General features: G+C 45.8%; 11 non-coding genes across 11 annotated transcripts; all 11 read left to right on the plus strand.

The window, feature by feature from the left end:
• The first annotated feature begins 1,803 nt into the window (after window positions 1–1,803).
• On the plus strand, window positions 1,804–1,994 carry LOC130337372 (U2 spliceosomal RNA). Its single transcript, XR_008878260.1, has one exon. It is a non-coding gene; the product is annotated as a U2 spliceosomal RNA (small nuclear RNA).
• Window positions 1,995–4,070: 2,076 nt separating this feature from the next.
• Window positions 4,071–4,261, plus strand: LOC130337385 (U2 spliceosomal RNA). Its single transcript, XR_008878272.1, has one exon. It is a non-coding gene; the product is annotated as a U2 spliceosomal RNA (small nuclear RNA).
• A 2,090-nt stretch (window positions 4,262–6,351) lies between these two features.
• LOC130337397 (U2 spliceosomal RNA) lies at window positions 6,352–6,542 on the plus strand. Its single transcript, XR_008878281.1, has one exon. It is a non-coding gene; the product is annotated as a U2 spliceosomal RNA (small nuclear RNA).
• A 2,089-nt stretch (window positions 6,543–8,631) lies between these two features.
• Window positions 8,632–8,822, plus strand: LOC130337408 (U2 spliceosomal RNA). Its single transcript, XR_008878286.1, has one exon. It is a non-coding gene; the product is annotated as a U2 spliceosomal RNA (small nuclear RNA).
• A 2,081-nt stretch (window positions 8,823–10,903) lies between these two features.
• Window positions 10,904–11,094, plus strand: LOC130337409 (U2 spliceosomal RNA). Its single transcript, XR_008878288.1, has one exon. It is a non-coding gene; the product is annotated as a U2 spliceosomal RNA (small nuclear RNA).
• Window positions 11,095–13,191: 2,097 nt separating this feature from the next.
• Window positions 13,192–13,382, plus strand: LOC130337410 (U2 spliceosomal RNA). The gene has a single exon (XR_008878289.1). It is a non-coding gene; the product is annotated as a U2 spliceosomal RNA (small nuclear RNA).
• Window positions 13,383–15,466: 2,084 nt separating this feature from the next.
• LOC130337411 (U2 spliceosomal RNA) lies at window positions 15,467–15,657 on the plus strand. The gene has a single exon (XR_008878290.1). It is a non-coding gene; the product is annotated as a U2 spliceosomal RNA (small nuclear RNA).
• Window positions 15,658–17,734: 2,077 nt separating this feature from the next.
• Window positions 17,735–17,925, plus strand: LOC130337412 (U2 spliceosomal RNA). Its single transcript, XR_008878291.1, has one exon. It is a non-coding gene; the product is annotated as a U2 spliceosomal RNA (small nuclear RNA).
• A 2,495-nt stretch (window positions 17,926–20,420) lies between these two features.
• LOC130337413 (U2 spliceosomal RNA) lies at window positions 20,421–20,611 on the plus strand. The gene has a single exon (XR_008878292.1). It is a non-coding gene; the product is annotated as a U2 spliceosomal RNA (small nuclear RNA).
• A 2,082-nt stretch (window positions 20,612–22,693) lies between these two features.
• On the plus strand, window positions 22,694–22,884 carry LOC130337416 (U2 spliceosomal RNA). Its single transcript, XR_008878294.1, has one exon. It is a non-coding gene; the product is annotated as a U2 spliceosomal RNA (small nuclear RNA).
• A 2,084-nt stretch (window positions 22,885–24,968) lies between these two features.
• On the plus strand, window positions 24,969–25,159 carry LOC130337417 (U2 spliceosomal RNA). The gene has a single exon (XR_008878295.1). It is a non-coding gene; the product is annotated as a U2 spliceosomal RNA (small nuclear RNA).
• The last annotated feature ends 1,351 nt before the right edge of the window (window positions 25,160–26,510 follow it).

Genomic DNA, 26,510 nt, shown 5'->3' on the forward strand with positions numbered 1-26,510 from the left:
GGGTGCTGAATGTTCCTAATTGACAAAATAAGATTAATGCTTATGAAGAAATATAAAATCTCATCCCTTCCCCAATATCGCGCCACACCCCTACCCCTTAATTCCCTGGTTGAACTTGATGGACATATGTCTTTTTTCGACCGTACTAACTATGTAACTATGTAACATAACATGGGGGGGGGGGGGGTCTCCTGGCTGTTCACACAGGTGTGTCATTGCTGTACATTGACCATGCATTGCTTCTGTGGTATTGCAAAGGCAAAGACAAATGCTTCCAGCCATCCATTGCACTAATGGATTGGTCATCAGCTGGCTGTCTATGTCCCGCATCAATATAGACCAAAGTACAGAGGGTTAGGCTATGCTATTGTGCACCTACCTGATGCATCAGAAGGTGCGAGGCCCTTGCTAAATTCTGTGCACAGACTTTGAGATCTATACTTTAGACTGTATCTAAACCTGCTCCAACATGGACTGACATTCTGGCCTACTTTCAGCCGATGCGACTTGTCTGTCGCTGAACAGTCGCTTTTTATGTATTCAGCACCTATGTATAATGTTGTAAAAATGCTCTAGAAGCTAAAGTCGCAGAAATGTCACACATATTTGGCCTGCAACTTTCTGTGCGACAAATTCAGACAGGAAAAATCAGTATAAATCCTTAGAAAATTATCCCCCAGTGTCTCCATCTGCTGGCGGTATTGAATAAGCATTGCTGCACTGATGGGGTATGCATTAGACGAAAAAAAAGAAGAAAAAGAAGAATAATACGCCCAGAAAAGAGGCGAAAAGGAGAAAAACGTAAAAAAACGTGAAAAAAAAGTAAGAGGAAGAGAAGGGAAAAAAAGGTGGAAATGGGTTTAAAAGTGATTTCGGCGGAGAAATATATATATATATATATATATATATATATATATATATATATATATACGCGCACACACACACATATATATAAACGTATTCTCCGTTGAGATATTGCAGCCGCTGCTGTGTCCAGGCCCAGGAGCCTTAGCACTGTGCTGTGATGTCACTCAATACCACTGACATCACTAGGTGTAAACAACATCTCTCCTTTGCTGTGTATGTGACTATGGAGCTGTTTGGTGATGTCGTCTATTATGGCCTTCATAGAAGCAACAGGAGATTGTTGCATCCATCTAGAACCCTCAGAACTACAGTGCTATGATGTCACTCACTTCCACAGGCCTTGCAGAGTGTAAACAACAACAACCCAGCTTTGTTGTGTATGTAACCATAGGGATTTGTGATGTCACCTAGAACCTTCACAGCAGCGACAGCTTTATGAGGAGCATCAGCACTGCTCTGCCTGAGCAGAACCATCACCGCCATAGGTTGTCAAATAACCCGGATTTAACCCACACAGGTAAGTCCAATGGGGTGCAGGCATGTCCTCTATGCTTACAGCTTCCCGTGGGTGTTGGTTTGATACCGTTTGGGGACAGCCAAGGAGGCATCTGCAGGCAACAAAGGTAGGTGTGTGCTTGTGTGTGTGTTTCCTATGCAGATCCTAAGCCCAGTGTCACATGCAAGTAGGAGGAGTAAGAAGGGTTCCTGGCAAATCCGGGTTATGGATTGCATTTAAAAAGGCCCCGTGGGAGTGCAATGGGCCCCTGTCTTGCTGCTTAGCAATAATGGTATGGGTTTAGGTTCTGCTGTGTGTACTGGTGGTTGACTGCCCCCCAGCCCAGAGTGTGCATGGAAAATTGTCTGGCAGCCTCCCTGACAGCAAGCAGTGATAGTGCCCATGAAGGGGACCTTGTTGGGCCCGCCCCTTTCACGGTTATCGCTTCTCGGCCTTTTGGCTAAGATCAAGTGTAGTATCTGTTCTTATCAGTTTAATATCTGATACGTCCCCTATCTGGGGACCATATATTAAATGGATTTTTGAGAACGGGGGCCGATTTCGAAGCTTGCTTCCGTCGCCCTATGCATTGACCCGATATGGCAGTATCTTCGGGTACAGTGCACCACCCCCTTACAGGGTTAAAAAGAAAGATTCCTACTTTCATTGCTACCTGCTTGCTGGCTAGCCAGCTAGCCAGCCCTGTGGGCCTTGCTGCTGCAGCCAAAAAACAAAAGGTGGTGCTGCTGCTGCTGCTTCTGCTGCTTCTGCTTGTGTCTGGCCGCTGTTGGAGCGTCCAGGCACAGGACTTCTGCTGCTGCTGACTAAATGGCCTCCTTAATTGGATCATTTGAGTAGCCAGCACACCTGTGCAGGTAGGGCATGACATGATAGGCAGCTGCCTTGATAGCGGGTGGGTGCTGAATGTTCCTAATTGACAAAATAAGATTAATGCTTATGAAGAAATATAAAATCTCATCCCTTCCCCAATATCGCGCCACACCCCTACCCCTTAATTCCCTGGTTGAACTTGATGGACATATGTCTTTTTTCGACCGTACTAACTATGTAACTATGTAACATAACATGGGGGGGGGGGGGGGTCTCCTGGCTGTTCACACAGGTGTGTCATTGCTGTACATTGACCATGCATTGCTTCTGTGGTATTGCAAAGGCAAAGACAAATGCTTCCAGCCATCCATTGCACTAATGGATTGGTCATCAGCTGGCTGTCTATGTCCCGCATCAATATAGACCAAAGTACAGAGGGTTAGGCTATGCTATTGTGCACCTACCTGATGCATCAGAAGGTGCGAGGCCCTTGCTAAATTCTGTGCACAGACTTTGAGATCTATACTTTAGACTGTATCTAAACCTGCTCCAACATGGACTGACATTCTGGCCTACTTTCAGCCGATGCGACTTGTCTGTCGCTGAACAGTCGCTTTTTATGTATTCAGCACCTATGTATAATGTTGTAAAAATGCTCTAGAAGCTAAAGTCGCAGAAATGTCACACATATTTGGCCTGCAACTTTCTGTGCGACAAATTCAGACAGGAAAAATCAGTATAAATCCTTAGAAAATTATCCCCCAGTGTCTCCATCTGCTGGCGGTATTGAATAAGCATTGCTGCACTGATGGGGTATGCATTAGACGAAAAAAAAGAAGAAAAAGAAGAATAATACGCCCAGAAAAGAGGCGAAAAGGAGAAAAACGTAAAAAAACGTGAAAAAAAAGTAAGAGGAAGAGAAGGGAAAAAAAGGTGGAAATGGGTTTAAAAGTGATTTCGGCGGAGAAATATATATATATATATATATATATATATATATATACGCGCACACACACACATATATATAAACGTATTCTCCGTTGAGATATTGCAGCCGCTGCTGTGTCCAGGCCCAGGAGCCTTAGCACTGTGCTGTGATGTCACTCAATACCACTGACATCACTAGGTGTAAACAACATCTCTCCTTTGCTGTGTATGTGACTATGGAGCTGTTTGGTGATGTCGTCTATTATGGCCTTCATAGAAGCAACAGGAGATTGTTGCATCCATCTAGAACCCTCAGAACTACAGTGCTATGATGTCACTCACTTCCACAGGCCTTGCAGAGTGTAAACAACAACAACCCAGCTTTGTTGTGTATGTAACCATAGGGATTTGTGATGTCACCTAGAACCTTCACAGCAGCGACAGCTTTATGAGGAGCATCAGCACTGCTCTGCCTGAGCAGAACCATCACCGCCATAGGTTGTCAAATAACCCGGATTTAACCCACACAGGTAAGTCCAATGGGGTGCAGGCATGTCCTCTATGCTTACAGCTTCCCGTGGGTGTTGGTTTGATACCGTTTGGGGACAGCCAAGGAGGCATCTGCAGGCAACAAAGGTAGGTGTGTGCTTGTGTGTGTCTTTCCTATGCAGATCCTAAGCCCAGTGTCACATGCAAGTAGGAGGAGTAAGAAGGGTTCCTGGCAAATCCGGGTTATGGATTGCATTTAAAAAGGCCCCGTGGGAGTGCAATGGGCCCCTGTCTTGCTGCTTAGCAATAATGGTATGGGTTTAGGTTCTGCTGTGTGTACTGGTGGTTGACTGCCCCCCAGCCCAGAGTGTGCATGGAAAATTGTCTGGCAGCCTCCCTGACAGCAAGCAGTGATAGTGCCCATGAAGGGGACCTTGTTGGGCCCGCCCCTTTCACGGTTATCGCTTCTCGGCCTTTTGGCTAAGATCAAGTGTAGTATCTGTTCTTATCAGTTTAATATCTGATACGTCCCCTATCTGGGGACCATATATTAAATGGATTTTTGAGAACGGGGGCCGATTTCGAAGCTTGCTTCCGTCGCCCTATGCATTGACCCGATATGGCAGTATCTTCGGGTACAGTGCACCACCCCCTTACAGGGTTAAAAAGAAAGATTCCTACTTTCATTGCTACCTGCTTGCTGGCTAGCCAGCTAGCCAGCCCTGTGGGCCTTGCTGCTGCAGCCAAAAAACAAAAGGTGGTGCTGCTGCTGCTGCTGCTTCTGCTGCTTCTGCTTGTGTCTGGCCGCTGTTGGAGCGTCCAGGCACAGGACTTCTGCTGCTGCTGACTAAATGGCCTCCTTAATTGGATCATTTGAGTAGCCAGCACACCTGTGCAGGTAGGGCATGACATGATAGGCAGCTGCCTTGATAGCGGGTGGGTGCTGAATGTTCCTAATTGACAAAATAAGATTAATGCTTATGAAGAAATATAAAATCTCATCCCTTCCCCAATATCGCGCCACACCCCTACCCCTTAATTCCCTGGTTGAACTTGATGGACATATGTCTTTTTTCGACCGTACTAACTATGTAACTATGTAACATAACATGGGGGGGGGGGGGGGGTCTCCTGGCTGTTCACACAGGTGTGTCATTGCTGTACATTGACCATGCATTGCTTCTGTGGTATTGCAAAGGCAAAGACAAATGCTTCCAGCCATCCATTGCACTAATGGATTGGTCATCAGCTGGCTGTCTATGTCCCGCATCAATATAGACCAAAGTACAGAGGGTTAGGCTATGCTATTGTGCACCTACCTGATGCATCAGAAGGTGCGAGGCCCTTGCTAAATTCTGTGCACAGACTTTGAGATCTATACTTTAGACTGTATCTAAACCTGCTCCAACATGGACTGACATTCTGGCCTACTTTCAGCCGATGCGACTTGTCTGTCGCTGAACAGTCGCTTTTTATGTATTCAGCACCTATGTATAATGTTGTAAAAATGCTCTAGAAGCTAAAGTCGCAGAAATGTCACACATATTTGGCCTGCAACTTTCTGTGCGACAAATTCAGACAGGAAAAATCAGTATAAATCCTTAGAAAATTATCCCCCAGTGTCTCCATCTGCTGGCGGTATTGAATAAGCATTGCTGCACTGATGGGGTATGCATTAGACGAAAAAAAAGAAGAAAAAGAAGAATAATACGCCCAGAAAAGAGGCGAAAAGGAGAAAAACGTAAAAAAACGTGAAAAAAAAGTAAGAGGAAGAGAAGGGAAAAAAAGGTGGAAATGGGTTTAAAAGTGATTTCGGCGGAGAAATATATATATATATATATATATATATATATATATATATATATATACGCGCACACACACACATATATATAAACGTATTCTCCGTTGAGATATTGCAGCCGCTGCTGTGTCCAGGCCCAGGAGCCTTAGCACTGTGCTGTGATGTCACTCAATACCACTGACATCACTAGGTGTAAACAACATCTCTCCTTTGCTGTGTATGTGACTATGGAGCTGTTTGGTGATGTCGTCTATTATGGCCTTCATAGAAGCAACAGGAGATTGTTGCATCCATCTAGAACCCTCAGAACTACAGTGCTATGATGTCACTCACTTCCACAGGCCTTGCAGAGTGTAAACAACAACAACCCAGCTTTGTTGTGTATGTAACCATAGGGATTTGTGATGTCACCTAGAACCTTCACAGCAGCGACAGCTTTATGAGGAGCATCAGCACTGCTCTGCCTGAGCAGAACCATCACCGCCATAGGTTGTCAAATAACCCGGATTTAACCCACACAGGTAAGTCCAATGGGGTGCAGGCATGTCCTCTATGCTTACAGCTTCCCGTGGGTGTTGGTTTGATACCGTTTGGGGACAGCCAAGGAGGCATCTGCAGGCAACAAAGGTAGGTGTGTGCTTGTGTGTGTGTTTCCTATGCAGATCCTAAGCCCAGTGTCACATGCAAGTAGGAGGAGTAAGAAGGGTTCCTGGCAAATCCGGGTTATGGATTGCATTTAAAAAGGCCCCGTGGGAGTGCAATGGGCCCCTGTCTTGCTGCTTAGCAATAATGGTATGGGTTTAGGTTCTGCTGTGTGTACTGGTGGTTGACTGCCCCCCAGCCCAGAGTGTTCATGGAAAATTGTCTGGCAGCCTCCCTGACAGCAAGCAGTGATAGTGCCCATGAAGGGGACCTTGTTGGGCCCGCCCCTTTCACGGTTATCGCTTCTCGGCCTTTTGGCTAAGATCAAGTGTAGTATCTGTTCTTATCAGTTTAATATCTGATACGTCCCCTATCTGGGGACCATATATTAAATGGATTTTTGAGAACGGGGGCCGATTTCGAAGCTTGCTTCCGTCGCCCTATGCATTGACCCGATATGGCAGTATCTTCGGGTACAGTGCACCACCCCCTTACAGGGTTAAAAAGAAAGATTCCTACTTTCATTGCTACCTGCTTGCTGGCTAGCCAGCTAGCCAGCCCTGTGGGCCTTGCTGCTGCAGCCAAAAAACAAAAGGTGGTGCTGCTGCTGCTGCTTCTGCTGCTTCTGCTTGTGTCTGGCCGCTGTTGGAGCGTCCAGGCACAGGACTTCTGCTGCTGCTGACTAAATGGCCTCCTTAATTGGATCATTTGAGTAGCCAGCACACCTGTGCAGGTAGGGCATGACATGATAGGCAGCTGCCTTGATAGCGGGTGGGTGCTGAATGTTCCTAATTGACAAAATAAGATTAATGCTTATGAAGAAATATAAAATCTCATCCCTTCCCCAATATCGCGCCACACCCCTACCCCTTAATTCCCTGGTTGAACTTGATGGACATATGTCTTTTTTCGACCGTACTAACTATGTAACTATGTAACATAACATGGGGGGGGGGGGGGTCTCCTGGCTGTTCACACAGGTGTGTCATTGCTGTACATTGACCATGCATTGCTTCTGTGGTATTGCAAAGGCAAAGACAAATGCTTCCAGCCATCCATTGCACTAATGGATTGGTCATCAGCTGGCTGTCTATGTCCCGCATCAATATAGACCAAAGTACAGAGGGTTAGGCTATGCTATTGTGCACCTACCTGATGCATCAGAAGGTGTGAGGCCCTTGCTAAATTCTGTGCACAGACTTTGAGATCTATACTTTAGACTGTATCTAAACCTGCTCCAACATGGACTGACATTCTGGCCTACTTTCAGCCGATGCGACTTGTCTGTCGCTGAACAGTCGCTTTTTATGTATTCAGCACCTATGTATAATGTTGTAAAAATGCTCTAGAAGCTAAAGTCGCAGAAATGTCACACATATTTGGCCTGCAACTTTCTGTGCGACAAATTCAGACAGGAAAAATCAGTACAAATCCTTAGAAAATTATCCCCCAGTGTCTCCATCTGCTGGCGGTATTGAATAAGCATTGCTGCACTGATGGGGTATGCATTAGACGAAAAAAAAGAAGAAAAAGAAGAATAATACGCCCAGAAAAGAGGCGAAAAGGAGAAAAACGTAAAAAAACGTGAAAAAAAAGTAAGAGGAAGAGAAGGGAAAAAAAGGTGGAAATGGGTTTAAAAGTGATTTCGGCGGAGAAATATATATATATATATATATATATATATATATATATATATATATATATACGCGCACACACACACATATATATAAACGTATTCTCCGTTGAGATATTGCAGCCGCTGCTGTGTCCAGGCCCAGGAGCCTTAGCACTGTGCTGTGATGTCACTCAATACCACTGACATCACTAGGTGTAAACAACATCTCTCCTTTGCTGTGTATGTGACTATGGAGCTGTTTGGTGATGTCGTCTATTATGGCCTTCATAGAAGCAACAGGAGATTGTTGCATCCATCTAGAACCCTCAGAACTACAGTGCTATGATGTCACTCACTTCCACAGGCCTTGCAGAGTGTAAACAACAACAACCCAGCTTTGTTGTGTATGTAACCATAGGGATTTGTGATGTCACCTAGAACCTTCACAGCAGCGACAGCTTTATGAGGAGCATCAGCACTGCTCTGCCTGAGCAGAACCATCACCGCCATAGGTTGTCAAATAACCCGGATTTAACCCACACAGGTAAGTCCAATGGGGTGCAGGCATGTCCTCTATGCTTACAGCTTCCCGTGGGTGTTGGTTTGATACCGTTTGGGGACAGCCAAGGAGGCATCTGCAGGCAACAAAGGTAGGTGTGTGCTTGTGTGTGTGTTTCCTATGCAGATCCTAAGCCCAGTGTCACATGCAAGTAGGAGGAGTAAGAAGGGTTCCTGGCAAATCCGGGTTATGGATTGCATTTAAAAAGGCCCCGTGGGAGTGCAATGGGCCCCTGTCTTGCTGCTTAGCAATAATGGTATGGGTTTAGGTTCTGCTGTGTGTACTGGTGGTTGACTGCCCCCCAGCCCAGAGTGTGCATGGAAAATTGTCTGGCAGCCTCCCTGACAGCAAGCAGTGATAGTGCCCATGAAGGGGACCTTGTTGGGCCCGCCCCTTTCACGGTTATCGCTTCTCGGCCTTTTGGCTAAGATCAAGTGTAGTATCTGTTCTTATCAGTTTAATATCTGATACGTCCCCTATCTGGGGACCATATATTAAATGGATTTTTGAGAACGGGGGCCGATTTCGAAGCTTGCTTCCGTCGCCCTATGCATTGACCCGATATGGCAGTATCTTCGGGTACAGTGCACCACCCCCTTACAGGGTTAAAAAGAAAGATTCCTACTTTCATTGCTACCTGCTTGCTGGCTAGCCAGCTAGCCAGCCCTGTGGGCCTTGCTGCTGCAGCCAAAAAACAAAAGGTGGTGCTGCTGCTGCTGCTTCTGCTGCTTCTGCTTGTGTCTGGCCGCTGTTGGAGCGTCCAGGCACAGGACTTCTGCTGCTGCTGACTAAATGGCCTCCTTAATTGGATCATTTGAGTAGCCAGCACACCTGTGCAGGTAGGGCATGACATGATAGGCAGCTGCCTTGATAGCGGGTGGGTGCTGAATGTTCCTAATTGACAAAATAAGATTAATGCTTATGAAGAAATATAAAATCTCATCCCTTCCCCAATATCGCGCCACACCCCTACCCCTTAATTCCCTGGTTGAACTTGATGGACATATGTCTTTTTTCGACCGTACTAACTATGTAACTATGTAACATAACATGGGGGGGGGGGGGGGGTCTCCTGGCTGTTCACACAGGTGTGTCATTGCTGTACATTGACCATGCATTGCTTCTGTGGTATTGCAAAGGCAAAGACAAATGCTTCCAGCCATCCATTGCACTAATGGATTGGTCATCAGCTGGCTGTCTATGTCCCGCATCAATATAGACCAAAGTACAGAGGGTTAGGCTATGCTATTGTGCACCTACCTGATGCATCAGAAGGTGCGAGGCCCTTGCTAAATTCTGTGCACAGACTTTGAGATCTATACTTTAGACTGTATCTAAACCTGCTCCAACATGGACTGACATTCTGGCCTACTTTCAGCCGATGCGACTTGTCTGTCGCTGAACAGTCGCTTTTTATGTATTCAGCACCTATGTATAATGTTGTAAAAATGCTCTAGAAGCTAAAGTCGCAGAAATGTCACACATATTTGGCCTGCAACTTTCTGTGCGACAAATTCAGACAGGAAAAATCAGTATAAATCCTTAGAAAATTATCCCCCAGTGTCTCCATCTGCTGGCGGTATTGAATAAGCATTGCTGCACTGATGGGGTATGCATTAGACGAAAAAAAAGAAGAAAAAGAAGAATAATACGCCCAGAAAAGAGGCGAAAAGGAGAAAAACGTAAAAAAACGTGAAAAAAAAGTAAGAGGAAGAGAAGGGAAAAAAAGGTGGAAATGGGTTTAAAAGTGATTTCGGCGGAGAAATATATATATATATATATATATATATATATATATATATACGCGCACACACACACATATATATAAACGTATTCTCCGTTGAGATATTGCAGCCGCTGCTGTGTCCAGGCCCAGGAGCCTTAGCACTGTGCTGTGATGTCACTCAATACCACTGACATCACTAGGTGTAAACAACATCTCTCCTTTGCTGTGTATGTGACTATGGAGCTGTTTGGTGATGTCGTCTATTATGGCCTTCATAGAAGCAACAGGAGATTGTTGCATCCATCTAGAACCCTCAGAACTACAGTGCTATGATGTCACTCACTTCCACAGGCCTTGCAGAGTGTAAACAACAACAACCCAGCTTTGTTGTGTATGTAACCATAGGGATTTGTGATGTCACCTAGAACCTTCACAGCAGCGACAGCTTTATGAGGAGCATCAGCACTGCTCTGCCTGAGCAGAACCATCACCGCCATAGGTTGTCAAATAACCCGGATTTAACCCACACAGGTAAGTCCAATGGGGTGCAGGCATGTCCTCTATGCTTACAGCTTCCCGTGGGTGTTGGTTTGATACCGTTTGGGGACAGCCAAGGAGGCATCTGCAGGCAACAAAGGTAGGTGTGTGCTTGTGTGTGTGTTTCCTATGCAGATCCTAAGCCCAGTGTCACATGCAAGTAGGAGGAGTAAGAAGGGTTCCTGGCAAATCCGGGTTATGGATTGCATTTAAAAAGGCCCCGTGGGAGTGCAATGGGCCCCTGTCTTGCTGCTTAGCAATAATGGTATGGGTTTAGGTTCTGCTGTGTGTACTGGTGGTTGACTGCCCCCCAGCCCAGAGTGTGCATGGAAAATTGTCTGGCAGCCTCCCTGACAGCAAGCAGTGATAGTGCCCATGAAGGGGACCTTGTTGGGCCCGCCCCTTTCACGGTTATCGCTTCTCGGCCTTTTGGCTAAGATCAAGTGTAGTATCTGTTCTTATCAGTTTAATATCTGATACGTCCCCTATCTGGGGACCATATATTAAATGGATTTTTGAGAACGGGGGCCGATTTCGAAGCTTGCTTCCGTCGCCCTATGCATTGACCCGATATGGCAGTATCTTCGGGTACAGTGCACCACCCCCTTACAGGGTTAAAAAGAAAGATTCCTACTTTCATTGCTACCTGCTTGCTGGCTAGCCAGCTAGCCAGCCCTGTGGGCCTTGCTGCTGCAGCCAAAAAACAAAAGGTGGTGCTGCTGCTGCTGCTTCTGCTGCTTCTGCTTGTGTCTGGCCGCTGTTGGAGCGTCCAGGCACAGGACTTCTGCTGCTGCTGACTAAATGGCCTCCTTAATTGGATCATTTGAGTAGCCAGCACACCTGTGCAGGTAGGGCATGACATGATAGGCAGCTGCCTTGATAGCGGGTGGGTGCTGAATGTTCCTAATTGACAAAATAAGATTAATGCTTATGAAGAAATATAAAATCTCATCCCTTCCCCAATATCGCGCCACACCCCTACCCCTTAATTCCCTGGTTGAACTTGATGGACATATGTCTTTTTTCGACCGTACTAACTATGTAACTATGTAACATAACATGGGGGGGGGGGGGGGGTCTCCTGGCTGTTCACACAGGTGTGTCATTGCTGTACATTGACCATGCATTGCTTCTGTGGTATTGCAAAGGCAAAGACAAATGCTTCCAGCCATCCATTGCACTAATGGATTGGTCATCAGCTGGCTGTCTATGTCCCGCATCAATATAGACCAAAGTACAGAGGGTTAGGCTATGCTATTGTGCACCTACCTGATGCATCAGAAGGTGCGAGGCCCTTGCTAAATTCTGTGCACAGACTTTGAGATCTATACTTTAGACTGTATCTAAACCTGCTCCAACATGGACTGACATTCTGGCCTACTTTCAGCCGATGCGACTTGTCTGTCGCTGAACAGTCGCTTTTTATGTATTCAGCACCTATGTATAATGTTGTAAAAATGCTCTAGAAGCTAAAGTCGCAGAAATGTCACACATATTTGGCCTGCAACTTTCTGTGCGACAAATTCAGACAGGAAAAATCAGTATAAATCCTTAGAAAATTATCCCCCAGTGTCTCCATCTGCTGGCGGTATTGAATAAGCATTGCTGCACTGATGGGGTATGCATTAGACGAAAAAAAAGAAGAAAAAGAAGAATAATACGCCCAGAAAAGAGGCGAAAAGGAGAAAAACGTAAAAAAACGTGAAAAAAAAGTAAGAGGAAGAGAAGGGAAAAAAAGGTGGAAATGGGTTTAAAAGTGATTTCGGCGGAGAAATATATATATATATATATATATATATATATATATATATATATATATATATATATACGCGCACACACACACATATATATAAACGTATTCTCCGTTGAGATATTGCAGCCGCTGCTGTGTCCAGGCCCAGGAGCCTTAGCACTGTGCTGTGATGTCACTCAATACCACTGACATCACTAGGTGTAAACAACATCTCTCCTTTGCTGTGTATGTGACTATGGAGCTGTTTGGTGATGTCGTCTATTATGGCCTTCATAGAAGCAACAGGAGATTGTTGCATCCATCTAGAACCCTCAGAACTACAGTGCTATGATGTCACTCACTTCCACAGGCCTTGCAGAGTGTAAACAACAACAACCCAGCTTTGTTGTGTATGTAACCATAGGGATTTGTGATGTCACCTAGAACCTTCACAGCAGCGACAGCTTTATGAGGAGCATCAGCACTGCTCTGCCTGAGCAGAACCATCACCGCCATAGGTTGTCAAATAACCCGGATTTAACCCACACAGGTAAGTCCAATGGGGTGCAGGCATGTCCTCTATGCTTACAGCTTCCCGTGGGTGTTGGTTTGATACCGTTTGGGGACAGCCAAGGAGGCATCTGCAGGCAACAAAGGTAGGTGTGTGCTTGTGTGTGTGTTTCCTATGCAGATCCTAAGCCCAGTGTCACATGCAAGTAGGAGGAGTAAGAAGGGTTCCTGGCAAATCCGGGTTATGGATTGCATTTAAAAAGGCCCCGTGGGAGTGCAATGGGCCCCTGTCTTGCTGCTTAGCAATAATGGTATGGGTTTAGGTTCTGCTGTGTGTACTGGTGGTTGACTGCCCCCCAGCCCAGAGTGTGCATGGAAAATTGTCTGGCAGCCTCCCTGACAGCAAGCAGTGATAGTGCCCATGAAGGGGACCTTGTTGGGCCCGCCCCTTTCACGGTTATCGCTTCTCGGCCTTTTGGCTAAGATCAAGTGTAGTATCTGTTCTTATCAGTTTAATATCTGATACGTCCCCTATCTGGGGACCATATATTAAATGGATTTTTGAGAACGGGGGCCGATTTCGAAGCTTGCTTCCGTCGCCCTATGCATTGACCCGATATGGCAGTATCTTCGGGTACAGTGCACCACCCCCTTACAGGGTTAAAAAGAAAGATTCCTACTTTCATTGCTACCTGCTTGCTGGCTAGCCAGCTAGCCAGCCCTGTGGGCCTTGCTGCTGCAGCCAAAAAACAAAAGGTGGTGCTGCTGCTGCTGCTTCTGCTGCTTCTGCTTGTGTCTGGCCGCTGTTGGAGCGTCCAGGCACAGGACTTCTGCTGCTGCTGACTAAATGGCCTCCTTAATTGGATCATTTGAGTAGCCAGCACACCTGTGCAGGTAGGGCATGACATGATAGGCAGCTGCCTTGATAGCGGGTGGGTGCTGAATGTTCCTAATTGACAAAATAAGATTAATGCTTATGAAGAAATATAAAATCTCATCCCTTCCCCAATATCGCGCCACACCCCTACCCCTTAATTCCCTGGTTGAACTTGATGGACATATGTCTTTTTTCGACCGTACTAACTATGTAACTATGTAACATAACATGGGGGGGGGGGGGGGTCTCCTGGCTGTTCACACAGGTGTGTCATTGCTGTACATTGACCATGCATTGCTTCTGTGGTATTGCAAAGGCAAAGACAAATGCTTCCAGCCATCCATTGCACTAATGGATTGGTCATCAGCTGGCTGTCTATGTCCCGCATCAATATAGACCAAAGTACAGAGGGTTAGGCTATGCTATTGTGCACCTACCTGATGCATCAGAAGGTGCGAGGCCCTTGCTAAATTCTGTGCACAGACTTTGAGATCTATACTTTAGACTGTATCTAAACCTGCTCCAACATGGACTGACATTCTGGCCTACTTTCAGCCGATGCGACTTGTCTGTCGCTGAACAGTCGCTTTTTATGTATTCAGCACCTATGTATAATGTTGTAAAAATGCTCTAGAAGCTAAAGTCGCAGAAATGTCACACATATTTGGCCTGCAACTTTCTGTGCGACAAATTCAGACAGGAAAAATCAGTATAAATCCTTAGAAAATTATCCCCCAGTGTCTCCATCTGCTGGCGGTATTGAATAAGCATTGCTGCACTGATGGGGTATGCATTAGACGAAAAAAAAGAAGAAAAAGAAGAATAATACGCCCAGAAAAGAGGCGAAAAGGAGAAAAACGTAAAAAAACGTGAAAAAAAAGTAAGAGGAAGAGAAGGGAAAAAAAGGTGGAAATGGGTTTAAAAGTGATTTCGGCGGAGAAATATATATATATATATATATATATATATATATATATATATATACGCGCACACACACACATATATATAAACGTATTCTCCGTTGAGATATTGCAGCCGCTGCTGTGTCCAGGCCCAGGAGCCTTAGCACTGTGCTGTGATGTCACTCAATACCACTGACATCACTAGGTGTAAACAACATCTCTCCTTTGCTGTGTATGTGACTATGGAGCTGTTTGGTGATGTCGTCTATTATGGCCTTCATAGAAGCAACAGGAGATTGTTGCATCCATCTAGAACCCTCAGAACTACAGTGCTATGATGTCACTCACTTCCACAGGCCTTGCAGAGTGTAAACAACAACAACCCAGCTTTGTTGTGTATGTAACCATAGGGATTTGTGATGTCACCTAGAACCTTCACAGCAGCGACAGCTTTATGAGGAGCATCAGCACTGCTCTGCCTGAGCAGAACCATCACCGCCATAGGTTGTCAAATAACCCGGATTTAACCCACACAGGTAAGTCCAATGGGGTGCAGGCATGTCCTCTATGCTTACAGCTTCCCGTGGGTGTTGGTTTGATACCGTTTGGGGACAGCCAAGGAGGCATCTGCAGGCAACAAAGGTAAGTGTGTGCTTGTGTGTGTGTTTCCTATGCAGATCCTAAGCCCAGTGTCACATGCAAGTAGGAGGAGTAAGAAGGGTTCCTGGCAAATCCGGGTTATGGATTGCATTTAAAAAGGCCCCGTGGGAGTGCAATGGGCCCCTGTCTTGCTGCTTAGCAATAATGGTATGGGTTTAGGTTCTGCTGTGTGTACTGGTGGTTGACTGCCCCCCAGCCCAGAGTGTGCATGGAAAATTGTCTGGCAGCCTCCCTGACAGCAAGCAGTGATAGTGCCCATGAAGGGGACCTTGTTGGGCCCGCCCCTTTCACGGTTATCGCTTCTCGGCCTTTTGGCTAAGATCAAGTGTAGTATCTGTTCTTATCAGTTTAATATCTGATACGTCCCCTATCTGGGGACCATATATTAAATGGATTTTTGAGAACGGGGGCCGATTTCGAAGCTTGCTTCCGTCGCCCTATGCATTGACCCGATATGGCAGTATCTTCGGGTACAGTGCACCACCCCCTTACAGGGTTAAAAAGAAAGATTCCTACTTTCATTGCTACCTGCTTGCTGGCTAGCCAGCTAGCCAGCCCTGTGGGCCTTGCTGCTGCAGCCAAAAAACAAAAGGTGGTGCTGCTGCTGCTGCTTCTGCTGCTTCTGCTTGTGTCTGGCCGCTGTTGGAGCGTCCAGGCACAGGACTTCTGCTGCTGCTGACTAAATGGCCTCCTTAATTGGATCATTTGAGTAGCCAGCACACCTGTGCAGGTAGGGCATGACATGATAGGCAGCTGCCTTGATAGCGGGTGGGTGCTGAATGTTCCTAATTGACAAAATAAGATTAATGCTTATGAAGAAATATAAAATCTCATCCCTTCCCCAATATCGCGCCACACCCCTACCCCTTAATTCCCTGGTTGAACTTGATGGACATATGTCTTTTTTCGACCGTACTAACTATGTAACTATGTAACATAACATGGGGGGGGGGGGGGGGTCTCCTGGCTGTTCACACAGGTGTGTCATTGCTGTACATTGACCATGCATTGCTTCTGTGGTATTGCAAAGGCAAAGACAAATGCTTCCAGCCATCCATTGCACTAATGGATTGGTCATCAGCTGGCTGTCTATGTCCCGCATCAATATAGACCAAAGTACAGAGGGTTAGGCTATGCTATTGTGCACCTACCTGATGCATCAGAAGGTGCGAGGCCCTTGCTAAATTCTGTGCACAGACTTTGAGATCTATACTTTAGACTGTATCTAAACCTGCTCCAACATGGACTGACATTCTGGCCTACTTTCAGCCGATGCGACTTGTCTGTCGCTGAACAGTCGCTTTTTATGTATTCAGCACCTATGTATAATGTTGTAAAAATGCTCTAGAAGCTAAAGTCGCAGAAATGTCACACATATTTGGCCTGCAACTTTCTGTGCGACAAATTCAGACAGGAAAAATCAGTATAAATCCTTAGAAAATTATCCCCCAGTGTCTCCATCTGCTGGCGGTATTGAATAAGCATTGCTGCACTGATGGGGTATGCATTAGACGAAAAAAAAGAAGAAAAAGAAGAATAATACGCCCAGAAAAGAGGCGAAAAGGAGAAAAACGTAAAAAAACGTGAAAAAAAAGTAAGAGGAAGAGAAGGGAAAAAAAGGTGGAAATGGGTTTAAAAGTGATTTCGGCGGAGAAATATATATATATATATATATATATATATATATATACGCGCACACACACACATATATATAAACGTATTCTCCGTTGAGATATTGCAGCCGCTGCTGTGTCCAGGCCCAGGAGCCTTAGCACTGTGCTGTGATGTCACTCAATACCACTGACATCACTAGGTGTAAACAACATCTCTCCTTTGCTGTGTATGTGACTATGGAGCTGTTTGGTGATGTCGTCTATTATGGCCTTCATAGAAGCAACAGGAGATTGTTGCATCCATCTAGAACCCTCAGAACTACAGTGCTATGATGTCACTCACTTCCACAGGCCTTGCAGAGTGTAAACAACAACAACCCAGCTTTGTTGTGTATGTAACCATAGGGATTTGTGATGTCACCTAGAACCTTCACAGCAGCGACAGCTTTATGAGGAGCATCAGCACTGCTCTGCCTGAGCAGAACCATCACCGCCATAGGTTGTCAAATAACCCGGATTTAACCCACACAGGTAAGTCCAATGGGGTGCAAGCATGTCCTCTATGCTTACAGCTTCCCGTGGGTGTTGGTTTGATACCGTTTGGGGACAGCCAAGGAGGCATCTGCAGGCAACAAAGGTAGGTGTGTGCTTGTGTGTGTGTTTCCTATGCAGATCCTAAGCCCAGTGTCACATGCAAGTAGGAGGAGTAAGAAGGGTTCCTGGCAAATCCGGGTTATGGATTGCATTTAAAAAGGCCCCGTGGGAGTGCAATGGGCCCCTGTCTTGCTGCTTAGCAATAATGGTATGGGTTTAGGTTCTGCTGTGTGTACTGGTGGTTGACTGCCCCCCAGCCCAGAGTGTGCATGGAAAATTGTCTGGCAGCCTCCCTGACAGCAAGCAGTGATAGTGCCCATGAAGGGGACCTTGTTGGGCCCGCCCCTTTCACGGTTATCGCTTCTCGGCCTTTTGGCTAAGATCAAGTGTAGTATCTGTTCTTATCAGTTTAATATCTGATACGTCCCCTATCTGGGGACCATATATTAAATGGATTTTTGAGAACGGGGGCCGATTTCGAAGCTTGCTTCCGTCGCCCTATGCATTGACCCGATATGGCAGTATCTTCGGGTACAGTGCACCACCCCCTTACAGGGTTAAAAAGAAAGATTCCTACTTTCATTGCTACCTGCTTGCTGGCTAGCCAGCTAGCCAGCCCTGTGGGCCTTGCTGCTGCAGCCAAAAAACAAAAGGTGGTGCTGCTGCTGCTGCTTCTGCTTGTGTCTGGCCGCTGTTGGAGCGTCCAGGCACAGGACTTCTGCTGCTGCTGACTAAATGGCCTCCTTAATTGGATCATTTGAGTAGCCAGCACACCTGTGCAGGTAGGGCATGACATGATAGGCAGCTGCCTTGATAGCGGGTGGGTGCTGAATGTTCCTAATTGACAAAATAAGATTAATGCTTATGAAGAAATATAAAATCTCATCCCTTCCCCAATATCGCGCCACACCCCTACCCCTTAATTCCCTGGTTGAACTTGATGGACATATGTCTTTTTTCGACCGTACTAACTATGTAACTATGTAACATAACATGGGGGGGGGGGGGGGGTCTCCTGGCTGTTCACACAGGTGTGTCATTGCTGTACATTGACCATGCATTGCTTCTGTGGTATTGCAAAGGCAAAGACAAATGCTTCCAGCCATCCATTGCACTAATGGATTGGTCATCAGCTGGCTGTCTATGTCCCGCATCAATATAGACCAAAGTACAGAGGGTTAGGCTATGCTATTGTGCACTAGTGTTGCTCGCGAATATTCGCAATTCGAATATTATTCGCGAATATCGCATATTCGCGAATTCGCGAATTTCGCGAATATAGCGCTATATATTCGTAATTACGAATATTCGTTTTTTTTTTTTTTTCACAGTACACATCACAGTGATCATCCCTCTCCGCTTCCAGCTTGTGTGGTGTAAAGAAGGCTGTAATACTACTGTGTGAGACTGGCGTGCGAAAATTCGCATATGCGAAAATTAGCATATGCTAATTTTCGTATATGCGAATTTCCACATATGCTAATTTTCGCATGCGCGTATTTTCGCATACGCGAAAATAAAACGGGAATATAACGAATATGCGAATATTCGCGAATATATGACGAATATTCGTCCATATATTCGCGAATATTCGCGAATTCGAATATGGCCTATGCCGCTCAACACTATTGTGCACCTACCTGATGCATCAGAAGGTGCGAGGCCCTTGCTAAATTCTGTGCACAGACTTTGAGATCTATACTTTAGACTGTATCTAAACCTGCTCCAACATGGACTGACATTCTGGCCTACTTTCAGCCGATGCGACTTGTCTGTCGCTGAACAGTCGCTTTTTATGTATTCAGCACCTATGTATAATGTTGTAAAAATGCTCTAGAAGCTAAAGTCGCAGAAATGTCACACATATTTGGCCTGCAACTTTCTGTGCGACAAATTCAGACAGGAAAAATCAGTATAAATCCTTAGAAAATTATCCCCCAGTGTCTCCATCTGCTGGCGGTATTGAATAAGCATTGCTGCACTGATGGGGTATGCATTAGACGAAAAAAAAAAAGAAAAAGAAGAATAATACGCCCAGAAAAGAGGCGAAAAGGAGAAAAACGTAAAAAAACGTGAAAAAAAAGTAAGAGGAAGAGAAGGGAAAAAAAGGTGGAAATGGGTTTAAAAGTGATTTCGGCGGAGAAATATATATATATATATATATATATACGCGCACACACACACATATATATAAACGTATTCTCCGTTGAGATATTGCAGCCGCTGCTGTGTCCAGGCCCAGGAGCCTTAGCACTGTGCTGTGATGTCACTCAATACCACTGACATCACTAGGTGTAAACAACATCTCTCCTTTGCTGTGTATGTGACTATGGAGCTGTTTGGTGATGTCGTCTATTATGGCCTTCATAGAAGCAACAGGAGATTGTTGCATCCATCTAGAACCCTCAGAACTACAGTGCTATGATGTCACTCACTTCCACAGGCCTTGCAGAGTGTAAACAACAACAACCCAGCTTTGTTGTGTATGTAACCATAGGGATTTGTGATGTCACCTAGAACCTTCACAGCAGCGACAGCTTTATGAGGAGCATCAGCACTGCTCTGCCTGAGCAGAACCATCACCGCCATAGGTTGTCAAATAACCCGGATTTAACCCACACAGGTAAGTCCAATGGGGTGCAGGCATGTCCTCTATGCTTACAGCTTCCCGTGGGTGTTGGTTTGATACCGTTTGGGGACAGCCAAGGAGGCATCTGCAGGCAACAAAGGTAGGTGTGTGCTTGTGTGTGTGTTTCCTATGCAGATCCTAAGCCCAGTGTCACATGCAAGTAGGAGGAGTAAGAAGGGTTCCTGGCAAATCCGGGTTATGGATTGCATTTAAAAAGGCCCCGTGGGAGTGCAATGGGCCCCTGTCTTGCTGCTTAGCAATAATGGTATGGGTTTAGGTTCTGCTGTGTGTACTGGTGGTTGACTGCCCCCCAGCCCAGAGTGTGCATGGAAAATTGTCTGGCAGCCTCCCTGACAGCAAGCAGTGATAGTGCCCATGAAGGGGACCTTGTTGGGCCCGCCCCTTTCACGGTTATCGCTTCTCGGCCTTTTGGCTAAGATCAAGTGTAGTATCTGTTCTTATCAGTTTAATATCTGATACGTCCCCTATCTGGGGACCATATATTAAATGGATTTTTGAGAACGGGGGCCGATTTCGAAGCTTGCTTCCGTCGCCCTATGCATTGACCCGATATGGCAGTATCTTCGGGTACAGTGCACCACCCCCTTACAGGGTTAAAAAGAAAGATTCCTACTTTCATTGCTACCTGCTTGCTGGCTAGCCAGCTAGCCAGCCCTGTGGGCCTTGCTGCTGCAGCCAAAAAACAAAAGGTGGTGCTGCTGCTGCTGCTTCTGCTGCTTCTGCTTGTGTCTGGCCGCTGTTGGAGCGTCCAGGCACAGGACTTCTGCTGCTGCTGACTAAATGGCCTCCTTAATTGGATCATTTGAGTAGCCAGCACACCTGTGCAGGTAGGGCATGACATGATAGGCAGCTGCCTTGATAGCGGGTGGGTGCTGAATGTTCCTAATTGACAAAATAAGATTAATGCTTATGAAGAAATATAAAATCTCATCCCTTCCCCAATATCGCGCCACACCCCTACCCCTTAATTCCCTGGTTGAACTTGATGGACATATGTCTTTTTTCGACCGTACTAACTATGTAACTATGTAACATAACATGGGGGGGGGGGGGGGGGGGTCTCCTGGCTGTTCACACAGGTGTGTCATTGCTGTACATTGACCATGCATTGCTTCTGTGGTATTGCAAAGGCAAAGACAAATGCTTCCAGCCATCCATTGCACTAATGGATTGGTCATCAGCTGGCTGTCTATGTCCCGCATCAATATAGACCAAAGTACAGAGGGTTAGGCTATGCTATTGTGCACCTACCTGATGCATCAGAAGGTGCGAGGCCCTTGCTAAATTCTGTGCACAGACTTTGAGATCTATACTTTAGACTGTATCTAAACCTGCTCCAACATGGACTGACATTCTGGCCTACTTTCAGCCGATGCGACTTGTCTGTCGCTGAACAGTCGCTTTTTATGTATTCAGCACCTATGTATAATGTTGTAAAAATGCTCTAGAAGCTAAAGTCGCAGAAATGTCACACATATTTGGCCTGCAACTTTCTGTGCGACAAATTCAGACAGGAAAAATCAGTATAAATCCTTAGAAAATTATCCCCCAGTGTCTCCATCTGCTGGCGGTATTGAATAAGCATTGCTGCACTGATGGGGTATGCATTAGACGAAAAAAAAGAAGAAAAAGAAGAATAATACGCCCAGAAAAGAGGCGAAAAGGAGAAAAACGTAAAAAAACGTGAAAAAAAAGTAAGAGGAAGAGAAGGGAAAAAAAGGTGGAAATGGGTTTAAAAGTGATTTCGGCGGAGAAATATATATATATATATATATATATATATATATATATACGCGCACACACACACATATATATAAACGTATTCTCCGTTGAGATATTGCAGCCGCTGCTGTGTCCAGGCCCAGGAGCCTTAGCACTGTGCTGTGATGTCACTCAATACCACTGACATCACTAGGTGTAAACAACATCTCTCCTTTGCTGTGTATGTGACTATGGAGCTGTTTGGTGATGTCGTCTATTATGGCCTTCATAGAAGCAACAGGAGATTGTTGCATCCATCTAGAACCCTCAGAACTACAGTGCTATGATGTCACTCACTTCCACAGGCCTTGCAGAGTGTAAACAACAACAACCCAGCTTTGTTGTGTATGTAACCATAGGGATTTGTGATGTCACCTAGAACCTTCACAGCAGCGACAGCTTTATGAGGAGCATCAGCACTGCTCTGCCTGAGCAGAACCATCACCGCCATAGGTTGTCAAATAACCCGGATTTAACCCACACAGGTAAGTCCAATGGGGTGCAGGCATGTCCTCTATGCTTACAGCTTCCCGTGGGTGTTGGTTTGATACCGTTTGGGGACAGCCAAGGAGGCATCTGCAGGCAACAAAGGTAGGTGTGTGCTTGTGTGTGTGTTTCCTATGCAGATCCTAAGCCCAGTGTCACATGCAAGTAGGAGGAGTAAGAAGGGTTCCTGGCAAATCCGGGTTATGGATTGCATTTAAAAAGGCCCCGTGGGAGTGCAATGGGCCCCTGTCTTGCTGCTTAGCAATAATGGTATGGGTTTAGGTTCTGCTGTGTGTACTGGTGGTTGACTGCCCCCCAGCCCAGAGTGTGCATGGAAAATTGTCTGGCAGCCTCCCTGACAGCAAGCAGTGATAGTGCCCATGAAGGGGACCTTGTTGGGCCCGCCCCTTTCACGGTTATCGCTTCTCGGCCTTTTGGCTAAGATCAAGTGTAGTATCTGTTCTTATCAGTTTAATATCTGATACGTCCCCTATCTGGGGACCATATATTAAATGGATTTTTGAGAACGGGGGCCGATTTCGAAGCTTGCTTCCGTCGCCCTATGCATTGACCCGATATGGCAGTATCTTCGGGTACAGTGCACCACCCCCTTACAGGGTTAAAAAGAAAGATTCCTACTTTCATTGCTACCTGCTTGCTGGCTAGCCAGCTAGCCAGCCCTGTGGGCCTTGCTGCTGCAGCCAAAAAACAAAAGGTGGTGCTGCTGCTGCTGCTTCTGCTGCTTCTGCTTGTGTCTGGCCGCTGTTGGAGCGTCCAGGCACAGGACTTCTGCTGCTGCTGACTAAATGGCCTCCTTAATTGGATCATTTGAGTAGCCAGCACACCTGTGCAGGTAGGGCATGACATGATAGGCAGCTGCCTTGATAGCGGGTGGGTGCTGAATGTTCCTAATTGACAAAATAAGATTAATGCTTATGAAGAAATATAAAATCTCATCCCTTCCCCAATATCGCGCCACACCCCTACCCCTTAATTCCCTGGTTGAACTTGATGGACATATGTCTTTTTTCGACCGTACTAACTATGTAACTATGTAACATAACATGGGGGGGGGGGGGGGGGTCTCCTGGCTGTTCACACAGGTGTGTCATTGCTGTACATTGACCATGCATTGCTTCTGTGGTATTGCAAAGGCAAAGACAAATGCTTCCAGCCATCCATTGCACTAATGGATTGGTCATCAGCTGGCTGTCTATGTCCCGCATCAATATAGACCAAAGTACAGAGGGTTAGGCTATGCTATTGTGCACCTACCTGATGCATCAGAAGGTGCGAGGCCCTTGCTAAATTCTGTGCACAGACTTTGAGATCTATACTTTAGACTGTATCTAAACCTGCTCCAACATGGACTGACATTCTGGCCTACTTTCAGCCGATGCGACTTGTCTGTCGCTGAACAGTCGCTTTTTATGTATTCAGCACCTATGTATAATGTTGTAAAAATGCTCTAGAAGCTAAAGTCGCAGAAATGTCACACATATTTGGCCTGCAACTTTCTGTGCGACAAATTCAGACAGGAAAAATCAGTATAAATCCTTAGAAAATTATCCCCCAGTGTCTCCATCTGCTGGCGGTATTGAATAAGCATTGCTGCACTGATGGGGTATGCATTAGACGAAAAAAAAGAAGAAAAAGAAGAATAATACGCCCAGAAAAGAGGCGAAAAGGAGAAAAACGTAAAAAAACGTGAAAAAAAAGTAAGAGGAAGAGAAGGGAAAAAAAGGTGGAAATGGGTTTAAAAGTGATTTCGGCGGAGAAATATATATATATATATATATATATATATATATATATATATACGCGCACACACACACATATATATAAACGTATTCTCCGTTGAGATATTGCAGCCGCTGCTGTGTCCAGGCCCAGGAGCCTTAGCACTGTGCTGTGATGTCACTCAATACCACTGACATCACTAGGTGTAAACAACATCTCTCCTTTGCTGTGTATGTGGCTATGGAGCTGTTTGGTGATGTCGTCTATTATGGCCTTCATAGAAGCAACAGGAGATTGTTGCATCCATCTAGAACCCTCAGAACTACAGTGCTATGATGTCACTCACTTCCACAGGCCTTGCAGAGTGTAAACAACAACAACCCAGCTTTGTTGTGTATGTAACCATAGGGATTTGTGATGTCACCTAGAACCTTCACAGCAGCGACAGCTTTATGAGGAGCATCAGCACTGCTCTGCCTGAGCAGAACCATCACCGCCATAGGTTGTCAAATAACCCGGATTTAACCCACACAGGTAAGTCCAATGGGGTGCAGGCATGTCCTCTATGCTTACAGCTTCCCGTGGGTGTTGGTTTGATACCGTTTGGGGACAGCCAAGGAGGCATCTGCAGGCAACAAAGGTAGGTGTGTGCTTGTGTGTGTGTTTCCTATGCAGATCCTAAGCCCAGTGTCACATGCAAGTAGGAGGAGTAAGAAGGGTTCCTGGCAAATCCGGGTTATGGATTGCATTTAAAAAGGCCCCGTGGGAGTGCAATGGGCCCCTGTCTTGCTGCTTAGCAATAATGGTATGGGTTTAGGTTCTGCTGTGTGTACTGGTGGTTGACTGCCCCCCAGCCCAGAGTGTGCATGGAAAATTGTCTGGCAGCCTCCCTGACAGCAAGCAGTGATAGTGCCCATGAAGGGGACCTTGTTGGGCCCGCCCCTTTCACGGTTATCGCTTCTCGGCCTTTTGGCTAAGATCAAGTGTAGTATCTGTTCTTATCAGTTTAATATCTGATACGTCCCCTATCTGGGGACCATATATTAAATGGATTTTTGAGAACGGGGGCCGATTTCGAAGCTTGCTTCCGTCGCCCTATGCATTGACCCGATATGGCAGTATCTTCGGGTACAGTGCACCACCCCCTTACAGGGTTAAAAAGAAAGATTCCTACTTTCATTGCTACCTGCTTGCTGGCTAGCCAGCTAGCCAGCCCTGTGGGCCTTGCTGCTGCAGCCAAAAAACAAAAGGTGGTGCTGCTGCTGCTGCTTCTGCTGCTTCTGCTTGTGTCTGGCCGCTGTTGGAGCGTCCAGGCACAGGACTTCTGCTGCTGCTGACTAAATGGCCTCCTTAATTGGATCATTTGAGTAGCCAGCACACCTGTGCAGGTAGGGCATGACATGATAGGCAGCTGCCTTGATAGCGGGTGGGTGCTGAATGTTCCTAATTGACAAAATAAGATTAATGCTTATGAAGAAATATAAAATCTCATCCCTTCCCCAATATCGCGCCACACCCCTACCCCTTAATTCCCTGGTTGAACTTGATGGACATATGTCTTTTTTCGACCGTACTAACTATGTAACTATGTAACATAACATGGGGGGGGGGGGGGGGTCTCCTGGCTGTTCACACAGGTGTGTCATTGCTGTACATTGACCATGCATTGCTTCTGTGGTATTGCAAAGGCAAAGACAAATGCTTCCAGCCATCCATTGCACTAATGGATTGGTCATCAGCTGGCTGTCTATGTCCCGCATCAATATAGACCAAAGTACAGAGGGTTAGGCTATGCTATTGTGCACCTACCTGATGCATCAGAAGGTGCGAGGCCCTTGCTAAATTCTGTGCACAGACTTTGAGATCTATACTTTAGACTGTATCTAAACCTGCTCCAACATGGACTGACATTCTGGCCTACTTTCAGCCGATGCGACTTGTCTGTCGCTGAACAGTCGCTTTTTATGTATTCAGCACCTATGTATAATGTTGTAAAAATGCTCTAGAAGCTAAAGTCGCAGAAATGTCACACATATTTGGCCTGCAACTTTCTGTGCGACAAATTCAGACAGGAAAAATCAGTATAAATCCTTAGAAAATTATCCCCCAGTGTCTCCATCTGCTGGCGGTATTGAATAAGCATTGCTGCACTGATGGGGTATGCATTAGACGAAAAAAAAGAAGAAAAAGAAGAATAATACGCCCAGAAAAGAGGCGAAAAGGAGAAAAACGTAAAAAAACGTGAAAAAAAAGTAAGAGGAAGAGAAGGGAAAAAAAGGTGGAAATGGGTTTAAAAGTGATTTCGGCGGAGAAATATATATATATATATATATATATATATATATATATATATATATATACGCGCACACACACACATATATATAAACGTATTCTCCGTTGAGATATTGCAGCCGCTGCTGTGTCCAGGCCCAGGAGCCTTAGCACTGTGCTGTGATGTCACTCAATACCACTGACATCACTAGGTGTAAACAACA

The sequence above is a fragment of the Hyla sarda genome, unplaced genomic scaffold (assembly GCF_029499605.1).
Source record: "Hyla sarda isolate aHylSar1 unplaced genomic scaffold, aHylSar1.hap1 scaffold_496, whole genome shotgun sequence".
In the NCBI taxonomy this organism is placed as follows: Eukaryota; Metazoa; Chordata; class Amphibia; order Anura; family Hylidae; genus Hyla; species Hyla sarda.